The sequence below is a fragment of the Nelumbo nucifera genome, chromosome 7 (assembly GCF_055504915.1).
Source record: "Nelumbo nucifera cultivar China Antique chromosome 7, China Antique-T2T, whole genome shotgun sequence".
Lineage (NCBI taxonomy): Eukaryota > Viridiplantae > Streptophyta > Magnoliopsida > Proteales > Nelumbonaceae > Nelumbo > Nelumbo nucifera.
Window position 1 is genome coordinate 59045441 of NC_142655.1, and position 19212 is coordinate 59064652.

Here is a 19212-nt window from a genome sequence, read left to right on the forward strand (position 1 = left end):
CCTCCAGAGAGATTGGGGGCTAGAATTAAAGAGCCACCACCATCTACCTAGGAGACAAGTATTTACCTGCCTATTATTGGTAATTTTTAGCAATAAGTAGTTATTGATATTTTCAGTAAGTTTGGTCAATTTATTAGTATTTAATGATATTATCATATAATAATTAACAAATTTCAATAATTTATTTTTAGTGGAAAATTAATTTCAATAAATATACATCGATTTTTCAGTAATTTTGATATTTACTATAATTTTTGAGCAATAATTAGTGATTTTGGTAATTTAATTACTAAAAATTATTGATTTTGGTAATTTAATTTAATAAAATTTAAATTATAAAACTTCCAATTATTCAAATTAATAATTGAAAAATTTTACCATAAGTATTGGATGCTACATTTATAATTACCATAATTATTGGAACTATATTTATGGGTTTGGGGATGACCCCCAGGTAGGAATGACAATGGACGGGGTTAGAGCGGGGATCATATTCCTTGTCCCGATCTTGAGTTTTAAATTAATTCCCATCTTTGACCCCCGATCCCTGTCGAGAAAAGTTTAATTTACATCCCCAATCCCTGATGGAGACGGGTTTGCCATCGAGGACCTAAATCCCCAATTTTTTAATTAAAAGTTTGTTTTCAAAAATGTACTTATTTAAAATAAAGGAAAATTAAAATACAAATAATATTTTAAATATATTTTGATATATATAATATAAATAATATTTTATATTTAAGGACAAATTTCTTAAACTATCTTTATTATTTAGTTAATTGATTCTTACTATTTACATATTATCTAATACTACCCTTAAATTTTTTTAAAAGATTATTTTACCCATAAAACATTATCGTGAGTGATTCCTACCTCAAAAGTGACGAAAATGGTGGTATGCATCGTCCCAATAGGAACCGGCACCATCTTCTTCCTCTCCATCTCTCTCTTCTTCTTCACCGTTTTCTTCCTTTCGGAAGCGGCAAACCGAGTTCTTCACAATAGCGAATCGAACGAGACAGCAGCGGCGATTTTCTTCTTCCCTCTCTCTCTATTCGTTTCTATATTTTTAATTCGCCACCGCCGCTGCAACTATTAGCAGCGGCGATCCTCTCCTTGTCGGTTTCGTTTCTCTTCATCTTCATTCTTACTCTTCTACCATTTTCGCCCTCCTCAATCCCTGTTTATCCTGTTTCACCACTGAACCACCGCCTTACGCCCACCGTTGCAACAAATCCCCATTGAACCCGATCCAGTTTGGCAAATTCCCTCTGAATTGCATTTTCATTCGAACCCTATAGTTTCTCTATCAATGCTTCCTTCACACCCTGTCTCTCTCTCTCTCTCTCTCTCTCTCTCTCTCTTTCTTTAGAATGAGTAGAACGAATCCTATTTTACACCTCAAAAGTCTCTCTGATCAAAATCAGAGTACTCTTTTCCTTTATTTCCCTTTGGAGTTAGGATAACGATATGAGCCTGGATTCTATTTGTAGTTGCTTCGGTTCCCGCTTTGAAATCAACTGTTCAGTCAGTACTGGTTGCTTGAACAGGTAACATCGAATCATAGAGCTATGGCCGATCTTCTTTACTACATTTCTTGATAAAATTCTAGTTTGTTTTAATTCTCTTTATTGACTTTCGGAGTTTGGATTATGTCTTATCGTTATCTTTGTTATTCTTGTTAGATATGCTTATGTTTCCCAGCTTAATCTTTTCTTTTTTTTGGCGCTTACTAAATTTGGGTTTATCAGATTGATTTCCGGTTGTTCGTTTTTAGAATTTTATTGAATGCTTCTATGATTTTCTTAACAATTATACTGATTGACTGTTCGAACTTCGTATAATGCTTTGCAAAGTCAAGCTCATGTCAGGAGTTTCTGTTGCTTTTGTTGTTAAGTTTGTGAAACCAAATGTCCAATGCACAGATCCAGGACTTTCGGTGTCCATAAATAATTCGTATTCTAGTGATAATCAGAAGTCTATAGCCGTCCCTGTTCCTGAAAAACCTGAAAAGAAAAAGAAATTGAAGGAGTGTTGCTAATATCGGAGGTGCAGATCGAAGTGTTGTCGATCTTCTAGCTTGGATCGTTGGAGGGGTGGACGGGTGGACTAGGGGCTGAATCGGAGGGTGGATGAAGGTGGTGGTTGTCTTCTGCAATGGGAGATCAGAGCCGCCACGTTTTGATCCTCATCGACGGAGTGGATGGAGAGAGAAAGGGAGGGAAAAGATGAGAGACGAGAGATGGGTTGGTCATTGTTGCAGCCGGGCAGGGGCACAACTGCTAAAACGATGGCTGATATCTCTCTTGAACGACTGGAACTCGAGAAAATTGATGCAACGGATACATCTACGAGTTGCCACTGTGTGGGTAGTCGCCGCTTTTCAACGTGATGGGATTCAGTCACTGCGAGGCCCGTTCGAACAACCATCGTAGCCTTGCATTGGGAATATCTCCCTGTGACTGAAGCCGATCTCCTTTTCAAACCTCATTCCTCCACTTTTATCTTCCGATTTTTAAAATGGGAGTCTTTTAGAAATTTTTGAAAAATATAACAGTCACTGATGTTACGTGTATTTGTCAGAAAACTTAGAGGTAGTCTAAGTTAACATGTAAATAGTAAGAATAAAATTAGTTAATTAACTAAATATTAAGGATAGTTTAAGAAATTTGCCTTATATTTAATATAATATATATATTTTATATATATAATTGAAGTTAGGATGAGGTATTAGACTTCACTCCTCGTTCTTGTCGATATTTCTATTAATCCCACTCAACTAAAAGGAGAAAATTGCTATCCCTACACTCTGTGTAGCCTCATATATCAATATTCTTGTAAGTTGTAGCCTCTACTAAAATATATGTAGGTAGTGAGGTAGCCTCCATATAACTGAGGTGTACGTCTTTCGCCTCGAGGCGCAAAACATGCGAGGCGGGTATTTGGTCGTAAATTTTATTCTTCAACGGGGTAAATATGGTAAAGATTTTATAACTGTTGGGGACTTCGGCTAAACGGAATGTGTTTTGTTTCTTTGTGATTTGCGATTTTCCCTCCACTTCTTCACTCTTCGGAACTGAACGAACCCTCCTTGACCTCCCTCAGTCCTCCGTTTGAAGTTTTGAGTCTTTTTGAACGGCGATCAAGGTGAGTTTTTCTTTCTTTCTGGCGCATAGGGTTCCTCTCCAAGAACTGGAGTTTAGGCCATAACAGCAGCCCGGATCATTAGTTCTTCCTTCCTCTTTTGAACTGAAAATATAGTTTGGAGTTTCCTTTCCACGGTTTCTTCTTCGGTCTAATTTTTTATTTTTCTAACTTTATTTTCAGGTGAGAACTCAAAACAGAGTACCACTTTAGCAGAGATGGTGTCGACTGACCAACAAGGCAACGGCCAATCACGATTCAGTGGATCACGACCGAAGTAAGTCCTCGTCTAGTCGTCTTCTTCTTCTTATTCATAAATCTTAATTTTCTTCTTCTGTTCTTCTACAGGTTAATTGGATATTTGCCTTAGTGTTCTCTAATCTCTATAATTTAAAACTCAGTGGGTATGGTTATTCTTAGGTTGCATTTGCATTTGGCATTCCGTATTTTAAAGATTTATCTCCTTTTTGCAGTTAAAAACTTAGTGTTCATAGGGACATTTTAACAGCAAAAAGGAGATAAGTCCTTAAAATAAGAAATGCCAAATGCAGCCTTAATCCTTCCTTCCTTTTTTTTTATTTTTTATTTTTTTACTGTCACATGAGAGAATGAATGAAGTTGGATATATATATATATATATATATATATATATATATATATATATATTGACAATGTTCACTGAAACCAATTGAGGTACTTATGAAAAGGCATGAATTTTGATAATGGGTTAAAAAAAATTAAGATATCTATGAATACCTTAGAGAAACTCATGCGATCTCAAATAAATATAAATATGAGATAGAAGTATAAAAAAAACTTCAATGCATAGCCATCACCATACAAATGGAAATGGTAGGTATAAATAATATGAAATACATAAATAAAGTTCAGCTAATGTTTATTAATATAGATATCATATGATTAATAAGTATTAATATTAATATTAATATACTTTAACATGAAAAAGTGGAAAAAATACTTTCATTATACAAATCTGAAGTTCCAAACTATGTTTTGTGATTTGGAATGACCTCTTGAAGTGTAAAACGTGGAATGTAGAATAGTTTTCTTTCTAAAATTTGAAATATGGAATGGTTTATGTAGTCACATGTATTTTCTATCTTAGTTTCTTTCCTTTCTGCATGATTGAAACTTGAAAGTTCTTATTAGTTCATCTTTTAGGGTGAATTATGAAATAAAGAACACTCTTCTAAAGTCTTAATTTGCTTTTTATAGGAATTTGCAATTTTGAACTTCAAAGATTCATATTTCATAATTTATCTATTGGATTGCATCAAGTGTGTTCTCTAAATAGCTAAGGTACACTCATTTGACCCCATCTTCTTTTTTAACTTTTCTTCTATAGTTTAGAATTTGTATTGTAGTATCAAATTCTATATAATAGTTGGTAGTTATTTTAATTATAACATTGTTGTTTTAGTGCTTGTGTTTCATAAGAGGAATCTTGAAAAGATTTGAACACACAACTAACAGTTATTGGACCATTATACATTAAATAAATAACACATAATTACGTAAAATTTCAATTATTTATTTCTTTTTATGTTTTTTATTATTTATGAAACACATAACACATAATTACATAAAATTTCAATTATTTATTTATTTTTATGTTTTTTATTATTTATGAAACACATAACACATAATTACGTAAAATTTATACATTAAATAAATAACACACAACTAACAGTTATTGAACACACAACAGTTATGTTTTTTAGTTTGAGGCCTCAAACTCCCTTTGAGGCTTTTGCCTGACCTCTTTGGCACCCAACCACCTTGCCTCCACCTTTAGCCTTTTAAAACCTTGGTAGAGTGTACTTGGGTGGGGTTGAGTGGATAATTTATTAACTTGTGAATGGGACCAAGACAACACCAAAGCTTGATATAGTTGAGATTCATCAATTCAGCAGCCCAACTTTCACCTTACTGGCAACTGGCTCCTAGGTCATAATGAGTACAAGTCAATAGCTAATCCTGTAGAAAGAAGTGTGCGTTTTTCTCTAGGGTTTATGTGAGACTTGGCGGAAGTTCAGGGCTTCAAGATTGACTGTTATGGTTACTGTTGCAGGACGCTCAACCCTCTTTTATCTTCTTCATTGGTGCAGAACTGTTCTAGAGACATGCAGTCTTTCTTGAAAAGCCTTCAAATAATTGATCGCCATTTTACGAGTTCAAAGGTTGTTCATCCTAAATCAGCACATGGTTATCACTTAAGTGGTGGTCCTGGATTCATTGCTTTGGAATGTAATGTTGGAGGAGAGGGGCTTCATTATTTCATAGGCCATTGAATCATCTTTCAGACGGCTTCCTTTCTTCATTGTGCCCCAACTCTACTTCATGCTTTGCCACAACATTGGTATGTTTTCTAGATGTTACTTTTTGTACTTTTGTTCTTCCATGATCCATCTAGGATTCATGCGTTTTTGGATTCTCTGAGTGCATTTAATTATAATACCAGACTTACTGCTTCTGTGGGGTATATGTTAATTAGAAATTTCAAATGGATCATGCAATGCTTAATTATTGATTTTATGTGTAAACGTTGGTTTTGTGATTTATTAATCCCACGACATCATATGGGTTTTACCATTTGAAAAAAGTGCACCTATTCCTTTATGGTGTATACCAATGCCAGATATATGGTCTCATTTTTTACAGCTTTTTGGTGACCAGTGGGTAATCCCATGGACCTCAAATCCTTAATGTTCTTGTTTCAATTAAGGGGCCTTACTGCCTTAGTAAGAGGGGAACCAGGTTATGGATGATTGCACCTTTACAGTGTGCTGGGGAATTTGGCAAGAAAGAAACCGCAGGATTATTAGGAGAAAATAAAATATGTCCTCAACTAAGGCGTTGATTGGAAGTATTGAGAGACTCTTAATCTTCTGGTCAAATGCCCTCAAGGGGTTCCAAAAATTCAGTTATACTCACTTCTGTAATCAATGGCATCCAATTTTATGTGACATTTTTTTTGTCATTGATCATGGGTTGATGATACTTGGGGTTACATATTTCAAGTTGTGTGGTCTTGGTGTCTCAGTCATTTTTTGTTTTGTTGGGTTGTTTTTGACAATTCTATTTTTTGCATTCCCGTGAAATTCATAAATGAAGTTTTCATTTTCTTTGTTATAAAAAACACAAATATAATAAGGATCAAGGGTGGAGATGTAGGATAGAGGCTAGAAAATTAAAATGGGCTTAAGAAAAGGTTTGAGGTTGAGAAATAAAATGTAGATTGTTGACTAGGAAAACTATCAGACCAAAATTCCATAATAAACGGGATAAGAAATGCATACAAGAGAATTATTGGGAATAAATAAGCAAGATAAGGAGATTGAACTATCATAGTTGGCACCTGTTCTCTGGGAGTCATTGCCTTCATGAATTTGGAGTCATACAGTAGTAAAGAGAATTCTTCATTCTTCATTCTTCATTGATTGATCTTAAAAGAGAACTACACTATGCTATTTGTAATTTTTTTTTTCTTGATCAAATGAACTAGACAATTGAAACTTGCAACCAAATTAAAAAACATTTTATCCTGATCTTGAAGATTTTCTGAATATTTGTAACTACCAGAAATTCATCTTACAGATGTTGCTTCCAACACAGAACACCAAGCATTCTCTGCCAGATGTCCCAGCCTGGTAGCCCCATTTACATTTGATACTTGAGTAGATTATAAAAAGGGATGTGATCTTCAACCAATCTGAGTATATAAACCAAATATTGATGATCAAATTTGCAACCAAATTGAAAAAATGTTTTATCGAGATTTTGAAGATTCTGATGGGTTGTTTTCTTGTAGAGCTACCTTGGCTGCTCCTTGGAAGGCCATTCATGAAATTCTTCCTACCTTTCTACTACCATATCAGGTATGACTTGGCTTCTGATCAGAAAATCAGATTTTGGGAGGATGTGTGGATTGAGGATACCCCTCTGGGTGAGAGATTCCCTTCTCTTTTTTATCTTTCCAGGTTCAAAGATAGGCCTATTTCTGAATTTCTAAGTCAGCACCATCGTCCTTTAGAGCTGAACTGGAATTTTGGCTTTAACAAAAACCTTAGAGAATTTGAACTTTCTAGTGTGTCTGAGTTGTTAGGCTTGCTGAATTCAGTAGTCTTGAGAGAAGGTAGTTCAGATTCTAGTGTTTGGGGCCCTAATTCGGATGGGTTGTTTTTTTGTAAGTCCTTACATTCCTTGTTAGCCACCTCCTCCTCTCCTTCTTTCGCAGTCAAGGAAATTTGGTATTTGCTCATTCCCCCTAAAATCAGTGCTTTCTATTGGGAAGTGTTTCATGGTTGTATTAATACCTATGATCTACTCTGAAGAAAAAGACTAAATTGGTGTTTGTCCCCCAACTGGTGTGTCTTGTGTAAGTTGAATGGTGAGACTGCATTTCATCTTCTAATCTCCTACCCTTTTGTTAGCTTTATTTGGAATTGGTTTGCTTCTCTGTTTGGTTGAAAGTGGTCTTCTCTGACAGGTTGGATGGTTTGTTTAGTTCTATTGGCATTAATTGCACTAAAAGGAGGGGCAGGATTTTGTGGAGGAATACTAGAGCAACACTACTTTGGACTGTTTGGGAGGAAAGAAATGCAAGAAAATTTGAAGAAAGAGAATGAAGCAAGGAAGCCTTGGTAGAAACAATAACTTTGAGAGTGGCACATTGGGCAAAAAGCATGAAGCTGTTTTCAGACTTTAAGGTTGAATATTTCTTCAGGGTTTATTGCTGCATCTTCATCCACAAGACAGAAATCTGTTGAGACATGATCACCCCCAATAGATTGCTGGAAGAAGCTGAACTTTGATGGGAGTTGTTTGGGTAATCTGGGCCCCTTAGGCATAGGAGGGGCCATTAGAGATGAAGATGGAAACATCATTGCTTTATGCTTTGGTTCTGTGGAACAAGGTGATGTGACAAGGTCAGAGTTTTTGGCTGCAGTATATGGGGTTGAAAAGGCAAAAGAATTGGGTAATAATAGACTGATCATTGAGGGAGACTAAAAAACTGTGGTAAAATGGCTGCAAAAGGAGGAAGGGGTGATATGGCATTCGAGGAATAATTCCAGGAGATTTAAATGGCTATCAAAGGACATGTCAATCCGAGTGAGATGGGTGAGGAGGACTGCCAATAGCTTGGCAGATAGCTTAGCTAAGCACGGGGTATAAAGAACACATCTGTTTTGGGCTTAAATGTAAACTTGGATTGGGACAGCTTTCTAAAGCTGGTTTTTTCTTTTCACAACTTGTTATAACCTGATTTTTATAATTAATGAATTCTTTTCTGTGTTGCTGATAGAAAAAAAGAAAAACAATTCTCTGAATATTTGTAACTGCCAGAAGTTCATCCTTCGGATGTTGCTTCCAACACAGGAGGCCAAGAATTCTATAAGATGTCCCAGCCTGGTAGCTGTAATCTGAAGTGCTATACTCGAAGTAGCAAGGAAGAAAAGAGAATGACAGAAAAGAAGAGAATGTCGAACTGTACTAGCCAGTCGACCAGTTCTTTATTTATAGATGAATATAGTACAAGGTACAAGAAATTACTGGGATGCCCCTGATTAGTGATGGGACACCCAGATGACTTAAATCATTAAACATGATTAGGCCCATTAACACAAGCCCAGTTACAAGATAAGTTAAACATAAGAATGGGCTAATAAGAACTCTTATCAGCCGAACATAACTCTAACATTCTAACACTCCCCCTCAAGCTAAGCATAGATATCAATCATGTTTAGCTTGCCAAGTATGTCCCTGAACTTCGTTGATGCCAGCCCTTTAGTTAATACATCTGCAATCTGCATCTCTGATGGAGTATAAGGCACACAGAGTTCTCCTGAAATAATTCTCTCTCTGACGAAGTGTCGATCAATTTCAATATGTTTTGTCTTGTCATGCTGCACAGGGTTGTTGGCAATGTTGATAGCAGCTTTATTATCACAATACAGCTTGAGAGGACCCTCTGTCTTGATACCAAGCTCATTAAGGAGAGTCCTGAGCCATAAGAGTTCAGCAACCCCGTGTGCCATAGCTCGGTATTCTGCTTCTGCACTTAATCTAGCCACAACATTCTGCTTCTTACTACGCCATGTGACTAGGTTTCCTCCCAAGAATGTACAGTAACCTGAGGTTGATTTTCTGTCTCCAACAGACCCAGCCCAATCAGCATCAGTGTAGGCTTCAATTTCAAGTCTGCTGTTTTTTCTGAATAAAATTCCTTTCCCTGGGCAAGTCTTCAAGTATCTGAGGATTCTTTCCACTGCTCTCATATGAGGGGTCTTTGGTGAGTGCATGAATTGACTGACAACATGTACTGCATAGGCAATGTCTGGCTGAGTAAGGGATAAGTATATCAGTTTTCCTACCAACTTTTGGTACCTTTCCTTATCACAGTATTCCTCACTCATTGATTCTTGTAATCCATGGCTTGGTTCTATTGGAGTGTCTGCTGGCCTGCACCCCATCATGCCTGTTTCCTCTAGGAGATCTAGCACATACTTTCTTTGACATATGTAGATTCCTTCTCTTGATCTAGCAACTTCAATTCCAAGAAAGTATCTCAGATTTCCCAGGTCTTTGATCTCAAATTCTGAAGCTAAGAACTCCTTCAACCTCTTCATCTCTTTCACATCATTTCCAGTAATCACCATATCATCCACATACACAATGAGTGCTGTAAGTTTGTCATCCTGTCTCCTTGTAAACAATGTATGATCTGCACTGCTCTGAGTGTACCTTACTTTCTTCATGGCCAAACAAAGTCTCTCAAACCATGTCCGGGGAGATTGTTTCAAACCATATAATGCTTTCCTTAGTTTACATACCTTCTTTCCAACATCATATCCAGGTGGGGGTTCCATGAATACCTCTTCATGAAGATCACCATTTAGGAAAGCATTCTTCACATCCAGCTGATGAAGTTCCCAAGAGAATTTTGCTGCTAGTGACAGTAGAACCCTGATTGTGTTGAGCTTTGCTACTGGGGCAAAGGTTTCCTTGTAGTCAATTCCTTCCTTTTGTGTAAACCCCTTTGCCATGAGTCTGGCCTTGTACCTCTCAACTGACCCATCTTCCCTGTGCTTTACTGTGAATACCCACTTGCACCCAACAGTGCCTTTCCCTTCTGGCAGGTCCACCAATTCCCATGTCCTTGCTTTCATTAGGGCTTTCATCTCCTCATTCATGGCTTCTTTCCACCTTGGATCAGATGCCGCCTCTGAATACCTGGAAGGGACACATACAGAGGAAAGAGCAGACACAAAGGAATGATAGGCAGGGGATAAGTGTGAGTAAAAAACATAATCGGCTATGGGATGCCGAGCGGTACAAGAACGAACAGGCTTACGGAGAGCAATAGGAAGATCCAAATCTGAATTGAGTGAATCAGAATTACCTTGGATTGCAGAGACAGATTGATCTGAGTTCAACTGGTTGCAATCATGAGGTTGAGGGGCCTTCTTCCTTCTACTGTATGTATCTCTTTCTCTTGTTTACTGGAACCTTCGGAAGTATCAGCCGAATCTGGAGAAGCAACTGGCACAGTGGAAGTCTCACTAGGTTGACCCGGAATGTTATAGCTAGTAGTAGTGGAAGGTGCTGAAATGGGAACAAAAAAGAAGGGAGAATGAGAATCCTCTTCCCACTACTCTCCCCCTGAAGAGGATTTTGAAAAGACCCGAAATAGGGTTGAAACTCAAAAAAGACTACATCCCTGGTGACATATTTTTTCTTGGAGATAGGATCATAACACTTATACCCCTTCTGCGTAGGAAAGTACCCCAAAAATATTCCCTTTGTAGCCTTAGGATCCAGCTTGGTCTTCTTTGGATCTTTCACATGTATGAAGCATGTATAACCAAAAACCCGCGGGGGAAGAGGAAATTCTGGAAGAGTGGGACACAAAACAGACAAAGGGGTCTTCATACCTAGTACCTTAGATGGCATCCGATTTATCAGGTATGATGCAGTGAGAACAGCTTGAGACCAATATTGCTTGGGCACATTGTGCTGGAAAAGAAGGGCTCGAGCTGTCTCCAATAGATGTCTGTTCTTGCGCTCAGCGACCCCATTTTGCTGAGGGGTGTAAGCACACGATGATTGATGTAACATGCCTGCATCTTCCATGAATGAGTTCAGGGATCTTTCAAAGTATTCAGCTGCATTGTTTGAACGGAATTGCTTGATCTTTTTACCAAATCGTGTTTCAACCATCTTGCAAAACATCATAGTTATCCGGGGAACTTCTTCACGTCCTTTCAACAGATAAATCCAAGTGCACCGAGAATAATGGTCAATAAAACTGATGAAGTAACGGAAGCCATCAATGGAAACAATGGGTGAAGGACCCCAAACATCAGAATGAACAAAGTCAAAAGGGGCTTGAATTTCATTACTAGAAATTGGATACATTGATCTACATTGTTTTGACATTTGACACACATCACAAATTAAACTCTGACTCGAAATACCCTTACATAATTCGGGAAACAACATTGCTAAGGAAGAAAAGGACAAATGACCTAGCCTAGCATGCCACAAGTGCAGCCTAGCTATTGACTCCACACTCTCCGGACTAGTACTAGAAGCTTGCATGGCTGAGCTGACATCTTCATCAAAGTAGTAGAGGCCCCCATACTCATGACCACTCCCAATCGTTCTCCTCATCAATCTGTCTTGGAAGACACAATGAGAAGGAAAGAAAGTTATACTGCAGTTCAAGTTTTTTGTAAGCTTTGAAACAGACAACAGATTTGAGGTAAGACTAGGAACATGTAGGACTGATTTAAGAGAGAGATCCTTGCTTAGGTCAACCACCCCCTTTCCAGAGATGGTGGAGAGGGACCCATCAGCTACTCTCATCTTATCCTGTCCAGACAACAAATGATATGTGGAGAATAAGGAGGACATATGTGTCATATGGTCAGTGGCTCCGGAATCAATCACCCAAGAGGCAGAATTAATGGAACTAGATGCACTAAATGTAGAGGCTGTACCTGATTTGGCAAGAGAGGTGGAAGCTAAAGAATTGTTCTTCAGACGGGCTAATGCCCGACTGAGAACCTCTACCTCACTAGCTGTGAAGCCCAAAGTACTTGGTCCAGAGGAGTCGGCAGCCTGCCTTGCGGTGAAAGATGACACTGTTTGAATACTCTGTGAGTTGTCACTACTGTTGTTGGTGGCAAGATTCCCACTTGCTGTGTGGCCCTTCTGTTGCCTTTTGTCCTTTCTCAGAGCAGCTGGCTTCAGATGAGGGTACAGGACCCAACATTTCTCCTTTGTGTGTTTCTCACCACCACAATGTGTACACTTGAGGGACTTCTTGTCTGAAAATCTATTCCCCTTAGTGGAGACTAAGGCTGAATGTTCTCCAGGTTGTTCTGTTGACTGTGTCTGGGAGTCAACTTACATCTCCTTTCTCCTTACTTCTTCATTCCTCACCAGGTAGTAGACATGGTGAAGCTCAGGTAATTCATCTCTCCCTAGAATCTGTGACCTTATACCTTCATATACAGGGTCAAGACCCGCCAGAAACTTGAAGGCTCTGCCCTCCTCAATCTGCTTATCATGCCTCCCCTTATCATTAGCATTTTCCCAATCCAAAATCAAATGGTGGTCAAGCTCTTCCCAGAGGCCTTCCAGTGTTGCAAAGTAGGTTGCCACGGACATGTCTCCTTGCCTTAGGGCTGCAATGTCTTGGTTCAACCTGTAAATTCTAGCATTGTTCTTTTTCTGGCCATATGTCTTAGATACTTTCTCCCAAATTTTAGCAGCTGTGGGGAAGTGATGAACAGTTCTGGCCACCCTAGGAGTCATAGAGGCCAGCAACCAAGACATGACTGTGGCATTTTCCTTACGCCACACGGTGTATTCAGGACTGCCAATTTCTGGTTGTTTCTTGTCTCCATCCAAATAGCCTGTGAGGTCACGAGAGGTAATGAACAGCATTGCTGAGACAGACCACTCTCTGAAGTTATACTCATCTAGCAGCACACTTGTAATCTGCAAGCTGTGCAGATTAGGGTTTTCTAGGTTTGAGGACCTTGTAACAGGTCTGTTATCTCTAGAGGAAACTTCACCGGATAGTGAGGACATTTTGACTTCAGTCCAAGAGTTGTTCACAGTGCTGTAGGTGATTCTGTTTAGGACTGGCCGAAGTGGTCACAGTGTTCACCGTGCTGGTAGAAGTGTTCACAGTTCGGGTACTGAACCAGTTCAGTACTGATAACCGAAGTAGCAAGTACAGGGCTGCTAACTGAACCAGTTCACAGTGCTGTTTAGGACTGGCCGAAGTAGCAAGTACAGGGCTGTAACTGAACCAGTTCACAGTGCTAGTAACTGAAGTTGCTTCAGTTAGGGCTTGTTGTGCAACTTGAAGTAACTGTGCAGTGCAGTAACTGAAGTTCACAAAGTAGGACTGATAACCAACCTGAAGAGAATCTGTAACTGAAGTTACCACAGTTCTGCCCAAGTCTTGCTGGAGCACGAAGCTGCAACTGTAGAGGAAGCTCTCCCTCTTTCGGCTAGTGCTAGGACTACTGAAATCAGTCCTCAACTAGGTTTGTCCTATACAGACCTCTCTTAGTAGCCCAATAGCTACTACTTGCTGGAGATAATCTAGTAGGACATCTACTTCTGGGTCTTACTTCTCTTGAGTCCTACAACCAAGAGAAGCCCTAGGTTCGAACTTGCTTTACTCTCTTACACTCCTAGGTCTTCACTGCAGCAACCCAGAAAAGGAAGAGAGAAGATGAAAAGACAGCAAGAGAAGAGAGTGCGCCTGCTGAAACCAGGAAGGAGCTAATGCTCTGATACCATGTAATCTGAAGTGCTATACTTGAAGTAGCAAGGAAGAAAAGAGAATGACAGAAAAGAAGAGAATGTCGAACTGTACTAGCCAGTCGATCAGTTCTTTATTTATAGATGAATATAGTACAAGGTACAAGAAATTACTGGGATGCCCCTGATTAGTGATGGGACACCCAGATGACTTAAATCATTAAACAGGATTAGGCCCATTAACACAAGCCCAGTTACAAGATAAGTTAAACATAAGAATGGGCTAATAAGAACTCTTATCAGCCGAACATAACTCTAACATTCTAACAGTAGCCTCATTTACCTTTGGTACTTGAGTATATTCTGCATGTCAAACAGTTCCCATCTCTTTTCATTTCGTTATACTTTCTTTATATCTTCTGCATACATTTGATTTTAATATAATGTTGCTACTGATCAATTAAAACATAAAATCAGTGCATCTTGCATTTTCATCATCTATACACATCTAGTTGGTGTGATGATGCTAATGTTTTGTTTTTGTTTTTTTTTGTTTTTATGGTAAAACGAAATTTTATTAAATAAGAAAAGCTTACAGTCTAGCAGGTGATAAGGCATCACCCTGCAAGCAAAACAACAGAAAAGAACCACTAGGGAAGTTAAAAAAAAACGATTCTCTGAATATTTGTAACTTCCAGAAGTTCATCCTTTGGATGTTGCTTCTAACATAGGAGGCCAAGAATTCTATCAGATGTCCCAGCCTGGTAGTCCCATTTACCTTTGGTACTTGAGTATATCATAAAAAGGATGCCATCTTCAACCAATCTTAGTATCTAAACCAAATTATGAGGATCAATTTTTTTAAGGCTTTGATTTGGGAGAATATTTTGCATGTCAAACAGTTCCCATCTCTTTTAATTTCGTAATACTTTCTTTATATCTCTTGCATACATTTGATATTAATATAATGCTGCTACTGATAAATTGAAACCTAATATCAGTGCATTTTGCATTTTCATTATCAATACACATCTAGTTGGTGTGATGATGCTAATTTTTGTTTTTTTATGGTAAAATGAAATTTCTGTAGAGAACACTGATGTGGGCCCCACAGTTGTGGTCCCACTCTGTCCGTAGGGTAGAATGTACCTAGTCATCCTAGGGTTAGTTGATGGTCAATCTGTTATTCTAGTTGTTATTTATATTTCAGTTTTATATTGTTTTATGTGTTATGTAAATACCAAGGGTAGATGTGTCCTTTCATGTAACTAGCATAACCTATAAATATTAAATAGAAGTGGTGGCGGCAGAACATTGAGATTCTGTCATTCCTTTCAAATCTTGTGTTCTACTGCTCTCTCTCTACTCTTTCTCTTCTTTCCTCTATACTTTCTCTCCTTTTTCGAACCTGAAATTTATTAGTGCTCAGGACTGATAGTAGTCTTGAACATCTACAATTTCATTAAATAAGAAAAAAATCTTACCGTCTAGCAGGTGATAAGGCATCACCTTGCAAGAAAAACAACAGAAAATAACTGCTAGGGAACAAAATTAAAACAAACTATCCAAGTTACAAAGTTGAAATCCCAGAATATCTCTCAACTTTTCCCCCAAATCCTCCCTAGGAACTTGATTAAATTCTGGAGATAACGGTGTGGAGATTCTGTAACTTGATGTATCTTATTAGTATAGTCCTTGTTGTATATTATTTATACATCTTACTCTTCTTTTCTCTTTCAGCCCTATATGGGCATTCGTGTAATTGTGATATGTAAGAGACTCTTTGAGGTGGGGGTCATTCATTCTTGACACCTCTAAGATTATTCTTGTTCTTTTCTCTATTCAGCCAAGAGTGTTGACATGGTATTAGAGCAAGTTGCTCTTTGATCTATTTTCTCTCTCTTGAACCTCACTAGAACAGTAATCCTGTCGTATTAGGGCTGTTTTGGTCCACCCTTTTCTGTTCAGTTTTCTTTGTGCAACCAGCAGGAAAGATTTCATTAGATCTCTCTTGGGAGACATTGGTTCGAGGCCAAACTTCAGATCTAGTGTTGCCTAGACCTGATCTATTCTCCCTACAAACAACATCTGATTTGGTGAAGTTTTCAAAGGAGTTCTAATCTTCTTGGGGTGGCAACACTGTACAGTTTCTTTTTTTGAACTGCAACAACTTTGGACTTCAGATCTGGTGTCGCCTAGACCTGATCTATTCTACCTACAAACAACATCTGATTTGGTGAAGTTTTCGAAGGAGTTCTGATCTTCTTCTTGGGGCGGCAACACTGTACAGTTTCCTTTTTTGGACTGCAACTTTTTTGGACTTCAGGCCTTCTACATCGGCCTGCGATTTGAGTTTTTCTCTCCAGATTGAAGGGTTCTCTCAAGCTCTTCTTAACCCTACACTCAGTTCTGGTTTGGAGATTTCTAAGGATTGTTTCGATCAGCACAAGATACCTCCTTGTTTTTGAAAAAGACACCTGATGTGTTGGTAAATCACAATTTTCTCTCAATCGGCTGATTTGATCAACCTATAACCCTAGATCTGGTGTCATCCTAGGGTTTTCTTGCTTCCCATTTATTTGATTCAGACTTCAGATTCATATTTGAAAGGTTTTAGACTCGACTATCTTAAAAACTTGCCTTTTTTTTGGACTGTCATGTTGAGTTCTTGATTGCTGAATTTGGTTGTCTCTGATATCCTTGTGGCTTGACTGTTGTTTTCTTGCTGAAATGGCCTCCGATAGAGACAATATTATTCCTACAAAACTGGAAGGATCAACCTATGGAATTGACACTGCTGTTGTAGCACATGGGAGTAAGAAATCTACTACTGGTGGTGATTCTTTTGTTAAAGGTGATTCTCTGACACCTTTTTTTTTATCAGTAAATATGTATTTTATTAAAATTCAGATTGTAAGTAGTTTATACAACTTGATGATGGGACTGTTGATCCCCTTTAATCACTCTATTCACCCCTCATTACAGTGTAGCCCAAAATAATTGCTGTCTCAATGCCCCTTGTTTTGCTAATCCATTAGTTATCAGCTAGCCCATTTGCACTTCTTCGGACCCATTTAAATTCAGCCTCAACCTTCTTTGCAATCTTCTCCACTTCCCTAATCACATGTTTAAGCGTCCATGGGGTGTGGTTGCTATTTATTGCCCATGAAATTACTACTTTTGAGTCCCCTTCCACTTCAACATGTCTGCATCCTAGTTGTTTGGCTAACTTTAACCCTTGTAGTAATTCCAATAGTTCAGCCTTCAGTGAGTTTTCGTTGCCAATTGGTCCTGAGAACATACCCAATATCCTCCTGTCAAAGTTTACTCCTATTCCTGAGATGCTTGGGTTTCCATATGAGCACCCGTCAAAATTCAGCTTTACTTTATTGCCTTCAAGTGGTTTCCACTCCAGCCTTACTTTATCTCTTACTCTCGAAGATTGTGCTACTTCAGACCATGTTCTTAGAATATCTGTGAATGAGAAGACTTGAAAGTAGTCCAAGAGTTTTCCTCCTGTTAGACAGTTTTGTATGCCCTTAGTTTCAATCAGAATGATGTACTTTATGAGTTTATTGTAAATGAATAAAAGTGCATATTTGATTCATGTTCCCTTGGTATGTTTCTGTGTAATATCCTTAAACTGGACACTTAATGAGACTCGTGTTAGTTTAGAATGTTCACAGCCAGTGGGTCGGTCTGGGGAGACCTATCCTGACAAGGCTGACACTGTGGTGCCACCAAGTCGGTTGGGGTGGCCTGTCTCAGCTGCCGGGGTGAGACCCTAAGCACACAGTGTAGGATTAATTGAATCTATGAACTGGACCAGATTTCCAGTACTGCCCTGGACCTTGGAGATTGATGGGCAAAACTGGAAAGTTACACCCGACCCCTAGACTCGATTATGATACTGCACTAGGTGTCGGATTGGGCTGTCTTTGATATACCAATCAGTGAGATCCTTAGCGGGGGTAAAAACCTGGGTATGTTGGGACAGTCCGAGAATTCATCTGAGTGGGTGATCATAGTGACAGGATCAGCCCCTTTGTCGGACAAAGGTAATGATCGGGGATGCACTCTCACTGATGGAAACCAAGACTGCCGGCAGCCGATTTCAACCGTTGAGATTTGTTTTGCAAAGTATATTTTATATGAGATATAAAAGTATATGTATATTATGGTTTCTCAAATGTTTGCAAAAAGGTTTTAATTCCCGGGATCCATATAAGTGGAGAGTGCAACACTGTTCCTTGCAGTCGAGGGAGAGGTCCTCTCTTGTCGGGCAGTGTGTGATCATTATGGGCTGAGAGGTTAAGTGTAAGACCATTGAGGATAATACCTGATGGGCTAATCTTGCATCTGCCCACAGTCCCTAGGTGTTACAAGGTGGTTTGGCCCAAGGACCACTTAGGGTAAGTGTTGGGCCCATAAGAGCCCATTCGATGGGTTTCAGGGGGTGCACTGTCTTTAACAGTGTATTCGGCCAGGCCTTGTAACAAAGGCTGGGCCGAACCCATGTGGCTGATGTGTAGATCAATGCTTGGGTCCCACGCCATACAAGGAAGCCCAACTGGGCAGCAGTTAGGAAGGTTAAGTGAGCACATAAGCTTAATGGGCCTAAAGCCCATTTCGAACTGGGCTATTTATTTAGTTAATAATGGGGCGAATTCTAAGATGGATTAGCAGATAGGATAGGGTCTTGACCCTATCCACTCAGAGAGTCCAGATCTAAATGTGATTCAGATTTAGAAACCTCCTAATGAGATTAGGAGAAAGCTAATCTAATCTGCATATAAGATAAGGGTTTATCCCTATCACCTGAAGAGAAGGCTGATCCAAATATGATTTGGATAAGCAGCTCCTAATGAGATTAGGAGCTGATCTTTCTAGGTTAACAAAAGAAGGGGGCGGCAGCCTTTAGAAACAACATCAGATTCTTTAGTGCTGAAATCAAGAGGAGAGAATTCTGTACCCTGCGAATACTCCCTTGCTGCCTTCCTGTTCTTGCCGCCCTGTTTGCCAGTTCGATCTCCAGTTGTGGGAGAAGTCAAGATTGGATCTTGACATCAGTTCTTTAAGAAAGGATTGAAAGGAAGCTGTGCTCACGTACCATCCTGCTGATTCTTGCGAATGACAGAGTTCTTGGAGAAGAACACTGCTGATTCTGCTCCATCCTGCACTGTGCCATCTTCAGTGGGAGCAGTTTTTGGATCCTTCCTTGGGCGTGAACACCTCCGTTGGGAGATACTACTTCTCCGTATC

General features: G+C 38.9%; 1 protein-coding gene across 4 annotated transcripts in view; it reads left to right on the plus strand.

Annotated features, from left to right (window-relative positions):
* The first annotated feature begins 258 nt into the window (after positions 1-258).
* Positions 259-19212, plus strand: part of LOC104599776 (large ribosomal subunit protein bL19cz) — a 55826-nt gene continuing 36872 nt past the window's right edge. The window contains exons 1-5 of one of the 4 annotated variants that reach the window (XM_088891216.1): positions 259-1550; positions 3328-3421; positions 4381-4464; positions 5237-5524; positions 6977-7043. The gene's annotated coding sequence lies outside the window, so the exon portion shown is untranslated. Of the gene's footprint in view, positions 1551-3327; positions 3422-4380; positions 4465-5236; positions 5525-6976; positions 7044-16690; positions 16805-19212 lie in introns of those variants that run through there. The other 3 variants (XM_088891215.1, XM_088891217.1, XM_088891219.1) reach the window with 3 other exon arrangements.